This window comes from Sapajus apella, unplaced genomic scaffold, assembly GCF_009761245.1.
Source record: "Sapajus apella isolate SASKATOON/1434 unplaced genomic scaffold, GSC_monkey_1.0 scaffold9, whole genome shotgun sequence".
NCBI classification, from domain to species: domain Eukaryota; kingdom Metazoa; phylum Chordata; class Mammalia; order Primates; family Cebidae; genus Sapajus; species Sapajus apella.
The window spans coordinates 29549829-29557744 of NW_022436949.1; the positions used below are offsets into that span (position 1 = coordinate 29549829).

General features: G+C 33.4%; 1 long non-coding RNA gene across 1 annotated transcript in view; it reads right to left on the reverse strand.

Moving 5' to 3' along the window:
• Window positions 1-266: 266 nt before the first annotated feature.
• Window positions 267-7916, reverse strand: part of LOC116551218 — a 21585-nt gene continuing 13935 nt past the window's right edge. Inside the window, exon 3 of the long non-coding RNA XR_004268776.1 lies at window positions 267-348. This is a non-coding gene — a long non-coding RNA (uncharacterized LOC116551218). The remainder of the gene's footprint in view (window positions 349-7916) is intronic.

Consider the following 7916-nt stretch of genomic DNA (forward strand, 5'->3'; position numbering starts at 1 on the left):
ACCACATAAACAGAATTAAAAACCAGAATCCAGATGATCACCTCAGTAGATGCAGAAACAGCATCTGATAAAATTTAGAATTCCTTCATGATGAAAAGCCTCAACAAACTAGTCATAGAAGAAAAATATCTCAATACAATGAAAGCCACATAAAACGAACCCATGGCCAACAGCCTCCTGAATGAGAAGAAGTTAAAAGCATTCTCCCTAAGAATTCAAAACAAGAATTCCACTTTCACCACTGCCACTTTCACCACTCCCAGTCAACTGGCAGTCCTGGACACAGTAATCAGGCAAGAGAAAGAAATACAAGGCATCCAAATTGGAAAAGGGGAAATCAAATTATCTCTGGAGAAAGAACACCCTATTAAAAAGTGGGGCTGAGAAAATTGCATACCCATATGCAGAAGAATTAAAATGGTCTCATGCCTCTCACCATATACAAAAATTAACCCATTATGGGTTAAAAACTTAAATATTACACCTGGAATTATAAAAATGCTATAAAAATTTTTAAGATAGACTCCTGGACATTGGCCTAAGCAAAGATTTCATGAATAAGACCTCAAAAGCAAATGAAACAAAACAAAAACAGATAAATGAGACTTAACTAAACTGAAAAGCTTCTGCACAGCAAAAGAAATGATCAGTGTGGAAAACAGATAACCTACAGAATGGGAGAAAATACTTGTAAACTATGCGTCCAACAAAGTACTAGTTTCCAGGATCTATAAGAAACTAAAACAATTCAACAGTAATAAAAATCATCATTAAAAATGCACAAAAATCACAAGTAGACATTTTTCAAAAGAAGGCATACAAATGGCCAAAATGCATATGAAAAAAATGTTCAATATTAATAGCCATCAGAAAAATTCAATTAAAACCACACTGATACCATTATACTCCAGTCAAAATGGCTGTTACTAACAAGTCAAAAAATAACAGACATGAGTGAGGATGTGGACAAAAGAGACATTTCTCAAAAGAAGACATGTAAATTGCCAACAGGTTAATGGAAAAATGTTTAACATCACTTATGATCAGAGAAATGCAAATTAAAATCACAATGAGATATCACTTCACTCCAGTTAGAATGGCTATTTATCAAAAGACGAAAGAAAGCAAGTATTGGTGAGGATATGGAGGAAGAAGGACACTTACGCACTGTTGGTGGGATAGTAAATTAGCACTTCAACTATCAAAAGCAGCATAGAGATCCCTAATACAAATTACAGAGAGGACTGCTATATGATCCAACAATCTACTACTGGATATATAACCAAAAGGAAAAGGAAAAAAAATCAGTATGTCAAAGAGATATCTGCACTCATATGTTTACTGTAGTACTATTTACAACATATAAGATATGAAATCAACCCATGTCCAACAATTATAAAAGTATAAAGAAAACGTAATATATTTAACACAATGGAATACTATTCAACATTTAAAAATAATAAAATTCTGCAACTTACAACAACATAGTTGGACCTATAGGGCATCCTGTTATGTGAAATAACCAGATACAGAAAAACAAATACCAAATTATTTTAATCATGTGGAATTATAAAAAGGATAAACGGTTGATATCATAGAAGCAGATATTAGAACAGTGGTCTGGAGTCTGGGGAGGGGGGAAGGGTAGCGATAGTGGAGAGAGGTTGGTCAATTGGTACCAAGTCATTCAAAACAATTAGATGGGATAAGTAAAATCTGGTGCCTTTTCAACAACAGGTGATGATCAATAACAGTAAGCATTGTATATTACAAAATAGCTGGAAGAGAGAATTTTGAATGTTTTTTACCATAAAAAAGGAAACACGTATGAGGAAACATAACATATACTTAATACCCTGATTTGATCATTACATTACGCAACATATGTATCAAAGCATCAAATTGTACCACAGACATGCTTCAATTTTTAAAAATAAAATGTTGCAATGTCATAATATTTTATATGGACAATGGTGGAATATTAATGGTCCTCTTAGGTTCAATAAAACACATTTGAACATCAGATGCTACTTTTAATGCCCTTCTTTCACCTTATAATAAAAACTTTTCCTCATCTATATATTATCCTGCTCAGCTATTTTTGGTTTTGGCCATTGCATTTTACTATTACTTTATCCAAGGAAGAATCTAATTTTGCTCAAATGTGTTAATTGACATAATATTAAAATGTAAGGTTCATTCCAATTCTGACATCATTATACAAAACAAAAAAAGCCATAATATATATAAACACTAACAAAATGAAATGAAATCATTAGAGTTAAATTTTAACAAAGAAAATAATCATACTCAATAAAATATATAATGTTTTTAGTACCAATTAAGGTATTCACCATTGAAAAGAAACAATTTGTTTGACTCTTAAGTTATTCAAAATACTAATAAATTAATGTAGGCTAGAAAAAAAATCACATAATTTGACAGCTACCATTGTTTGGACACTAAAGATAGCATAAAACTCACTACTTCATTGAAAGCGATTGTGCATGTGTAATTGATAGGAAGTCTTATTTCCTTTTAAGGTTTGCCATCTTGTTACCATAACTTGATTGATTGATTGGTTAATTAATCCGTTTTGAATGCATCTATTTTGCCAAGCTATAGTACTGAGCCCTTGTTTCGTGTCATGGTGTATTATGTCTGAAATATAATAGTGACCATGATATAACTTTTGCATTATAGGGAATAAAAAAAAGTATATGTCAATAATGAGATAAAGGTTATAACAGAAATATATAAAGACATAGGAACACTTGATAACAAAAACTCACCAACTAACTCATAAACTATTCTGGGAAAGCAGACTCAAATGAAGACTATGGCTTATTTAGGTGAAGATAAAATGTAAAAAGACAAGATCCACAAAGGGCCAAAGTTGAACAACGCATAGATTTAAGTAAGAAGTAAAAGACTCAGGATGGCCAGAGTGTTTATCATTCATAAAAATATAAGGATGCTTGCTGGCCACATAAATGTCTTCTTTTGAGAAGTGTCTGTTCATATACTTTGCCCACGTTTTGATGGGGTTGTCTGGTTTTTTTCTTATAAATGTGCTTAAGTTCCTTGTAGATCCTGGATATTAGACCTTTGTCTGATGCGTAGATTGCAAAAATTTTCTCCCATTCCCTAGGACAACTGTTCACTTTGATGATAGTTTCTTTTGGTATGCAGAAGCTCTTTAGTTTGATTAGATCCCATCTGTCTATTTTGGCTTTTGTTGCAATATCTTTTGGTGTTTTAGTCGTGAAGTCTTTTCCTACGCCTATGCAGCAATAAAAAAGAATGAGTTCTTGTCCTTTGCAGGGACATGAATGAAGCTGGAGGCCATCATTCTCAGCAAACTAACACAGGAACTGAAAACCGAGCACTGCATGTTCTCACTCATAAAAGGGAGCTGAACAATGAGAACACATGGACACAGGAAGAGGAAACATCGTACACTGGGGCCTGTCAGAGGGTGGGGGCAAGGAGAGGAATAGCATTAGAATAAATACCTAATGCATGCGGGGCTTCAAACCCTGATGACGGGCACCATGGCACATGTATATTTATGTAACAAACCTGTACATTCTGCAAATGTATCCCAAAATTTAAATTAAAAAGAAAAAAAATTTAATTTAATTTAATTTAATTTAATTTTAATTTAAAAAGAATATGAGGATGCATCATTCAGCATTTGTGTTTGAAATGCTCTTGTGGGCAATGTTAGACTCTTTGGGCTTTATTCTAAGAAAACTATCAGGACTTTAAAAGACACTGAGCAACACAATGAAATAATGAAAATCACTGTTTGGAACGTTACTTTAGCTGCAGTGTGGAAAACCAACAGGAGAAAAACAGGACAGGAATTGGGTAAAATTTAGGAAATAGGATGACTGTGGTAGCTGAAATGAGTGTATTTGAAGGAAGGATAAATAGACATCCAGATTTTTGAGAAATATTTAGGAGAATGATGAAAAGCTTGATTAATTGGATGTGAGGGGGAATTATAGAAAATACCCAGGTTTTTTTTCCTGGGTAAATTCAACTTGGACTTATATATAGTTTTTAAACATGCTGACTACATCTTATTTCTCTTTCATATTTCTCTTCAACTAAATGTATGGACACACTTGTATCTATATCTGATCTTATCAGCCTTAGTTGTCAACACTAAATGTTGACAACAGCTTTATTATTTTATAATGTGGTTTCAAGACCATTTGTATCTAAATACAGATTAGTGTGTTAATGACCTTTAAAAACTGCAGTAACTTAAATGTAAAATATTACTGTAATGTAAATTCACTAACTCAAAACGTAAAAAAGATGAAGTGGTAGTTTTAATATTTAGGAAAAATTGAAACTGTATGGTGGTTTAAATACTTTTAAGAGGCCAGGCATGGTGGATCACACCAGAATTTGAGGATGAGTTGATCACTTGAGGTCAGAAGTTCAAGAGCAGCCTGGCCAACATGGTGAAACCCCAGCTCTACTAAAAACACAAAAATTAGCCAGGCGTGGTAGGATGGGACTGTAATTCACCTACTCTTTTGGCTGAGGACCAAAATTGCTTCAACCTGGGAGGCTGAGGTTACAATGAGCAGAGATTGTTCCACTGCACTCCAGCCTGGATTACAAAGAGAGACCTTCTCTCAAAAAGAAAAAAAACTTTTTTTTTTTTAAAGAGTTGTGTGAAGGAAGAAGATAAATATTTTTAAAGACTATATCATACACTTTCCTCAAATAACACTACTAATGATTTGGTACCAATCCTGTATTAATAAATCCTCAATCATTATATATATATAATCTTAGTTAATAATTTGGTTAATTTTTACATTCACACACTAATAATTAACAAATACATTTCACCTTTTAGAATAATAAAACATTACAGTTAAGAATAAAATCTGCTTTTAACAATCAACCTTTATCTTTTTTAATGAATTAGCTCAAAGAATGTGTGTGTGTGTGTGTGTGTGTGTGTTCGTGCACTTCTACATACACACATACAGTATAAAGTAATATGAAACATTTAATGCTATATATACTCATAAATATTTATACATATAGATATATATGTGTCTATATATGTGTGGATGTTTGTATATAATCTTCCAAAATGAAGATAAAATATTTGTGCATGATTCAAAAGTAATTTGAAAATTGCTTTATTTTCACAAATATGCCTAGTAATCTATACATGAGTACACATAATTCTCAGTCATTTCAAATTATTTCTATTTTATGACATAAGTATATTACCATATTGCACCTTCTGATTTATGTTGAGGCTTACCATTTATTTTCAGTACAAATATAGATTTTTTTAATTTTATTGACCAAGATTAATGAATAGAAACGAGCTCAAATAGTAAAAAAATACTTTTTTGATATTGCTACCCTCTATCATTTCACTCAGCACAATTGAAGAATAACCTTCTTTTCCAAAATCACCTTTGAATTGTTTTGCCATTCATCCTTGTACTAAACATTAACAACGGATATCCAACAGGATTGATGGAGGTTGCAAAAATTGTATAGTTTCCTAGCACATAGGAAAAGAAGGTATGAGAGAAAGGCTTCTTGTAATTTATAAAATTAGATTTTGTTCTTCACTAATTACTCCTTCTCAATACTGTAAGATAAGCTATGAATACGAAAGTGGGTATCACCAAGACATTTCCCTCCTCTTCAAACTTCTCCTTACCTCAACTGCAAAGTTTCAGGTTCCAGATCCTTCAGGAATTCATTTTTTCATCTACTCATTAAATCTGGATTAATAAAGTAATTCTTAAGGATAAAAGACATATTATATGGATTCCAGCTGCAATTGATTTTTGTGTTTACCTATTTGGAATCTGACCTTAAATAACTGGTCAAATGGAAGTAGGTATGATGGATTCAGTGAACTACATTGTTGTAATCGATCTGTTAATGCAATAACTGTTCTTCTGTAATTGCTGTAAATAGTATTTATTACTATTAATTGGAAGTAATTGTTAGGCTCATACAAACTATTGAAAGGAGATATTTGTGGTATAGAGTAGAGAACTCATGGGGGACTGTAAATATAGATCTTATTGATAATGCAATGTATGAAAAGTAACTGTGAACTTAATATATAATGTAAAAACTCAAATAATAAGTAATCTAAAGATAATTTAATATATCCTAGTGGACTTTTTTTTATTAAAAATAAGGTGTTTGAATTATCAAATTTATATGAACAGGAGACAGGAACACTTGATAGAAGAGGATAGTTCCCCAGGAAAGGCCCCACTCTCAACCTGGATAGCTGCGGCCCTAAATGAGAACAGGCATTACATTTTCATGCCCAAAAAGTTTCCTTTTGGCCTACATGCCTCCTAACTTGTACCCATATAAACCTCGAACTCCAGGCTCCAGAGCGGACCAGCAGTTGAGGAGATGAGACAAGCAGATGAATGGCAGAAAACATGGCAGAGAAAGAGAGAAGAGGGGGAATGTCTGAACACTGAGAAGAGTTCAGCTGGGGATAGTCTGAGAGGAGTTTAGTCACTGGACTGCCCAGCTCCACAGGAGGATCATCTTCCCACTCCATCCACCTTCTAGCTCCCCATCCATCCCATTGAGACCCATCTCCACCGTGCAATAAAATCTCACATTCATCCTTCAAGACCCTGTGTGACCCTATTTTTTTGGGATGCTGGGCAAGAGCTCAAGATACAGAAAGCTGTCAACACTAGCCCTCTGCCTTTGCAGAAAGGCAGAGCATTCATTGAGCTGCTTAACACTTAAAGCTATCTACAAATGACAAGACTAAGAGAGCATTGTAACACTGAAGTTGCAGGCACCACTCCTAGACATTACTATGGGGCTGGATCCCAAAGCGCTTGTCCCAGACTCCAAACCTACCCGTCTGCACGCTCCCACTCCTGCAAGAGGTTTGAGCAGTGGCAAAGGCTGAACAAGCGAGCCATACCCTTGTCTCACGCCCTGCAAGAAGAATCAGGGAATCCTCCTGTTTCAAAATCAGAATAAGCCAACCAATGCATTTCTCTGTCCAAGGAATTCATATCATCAAATAGTGTGGAGTGTCATTTTAGAAATTTATTCAATGATTGTGACTTTGGGCAATGAAATTAATAGACACTGAAGATAATTGTGTGCATTCACAATTTGTTAAAGGGCTTTTAGTGGGAGATTTTGGCAGAAAAGGATTTTGGTAATACAAATATGAAATATGCTTGTACAAGGACTTACATAAGTAAACTGGTGGAGAGCTAAGAGTCAGAAGTTTTAATCAATCAATTTGAATACATAGAATAATGAAACTCGAGTCAAAAAATACTTCAAATTCCTTGGTTGGGCAAAACATAAGAGGAAGTGTGTTATTGCCTACCAAGTTAAAAAAGTTGCATACCTAAATAAAACATCAAAGGCATTAAGATGTTTATATCAAGACCTAATTCAATAAAGTTTAATTCAGACTGAAATATAGTTAGAAAAAATCCAATAGATAAGTAGACTATATTATATTGAGACTATTTATCACATGTGTTCCACTTTGTCTTATTTGATTAAAAATAATTTTGAATTAGGAACTATAATTAACCCTACTAATCCAGAGCTCTTTGATCTTCATTAAACCTGCCCTCTTATAAAATTATTTTATATTGAGTTGTGGCTATTGTTTTGAAAAATAAGAAAAAACAATTAATTCATTTTTTTTTCTGCCATTCGTCTGCTTGTCTCATCTCCTTAGTGAGTAAATTAGATACCACACTTTGTTTCTGATTTAATGTGACCTTAGCGTGTCAGTTTTGAATGCTCTTATTTGAATAGAATTCATTTGGTTAAAGAGGTAAACTTCTTTTTTTTTTTTTTTTTTTTTTTTTTTTGTGGGGATTTGCTCTTTTTTTACAGGAAGG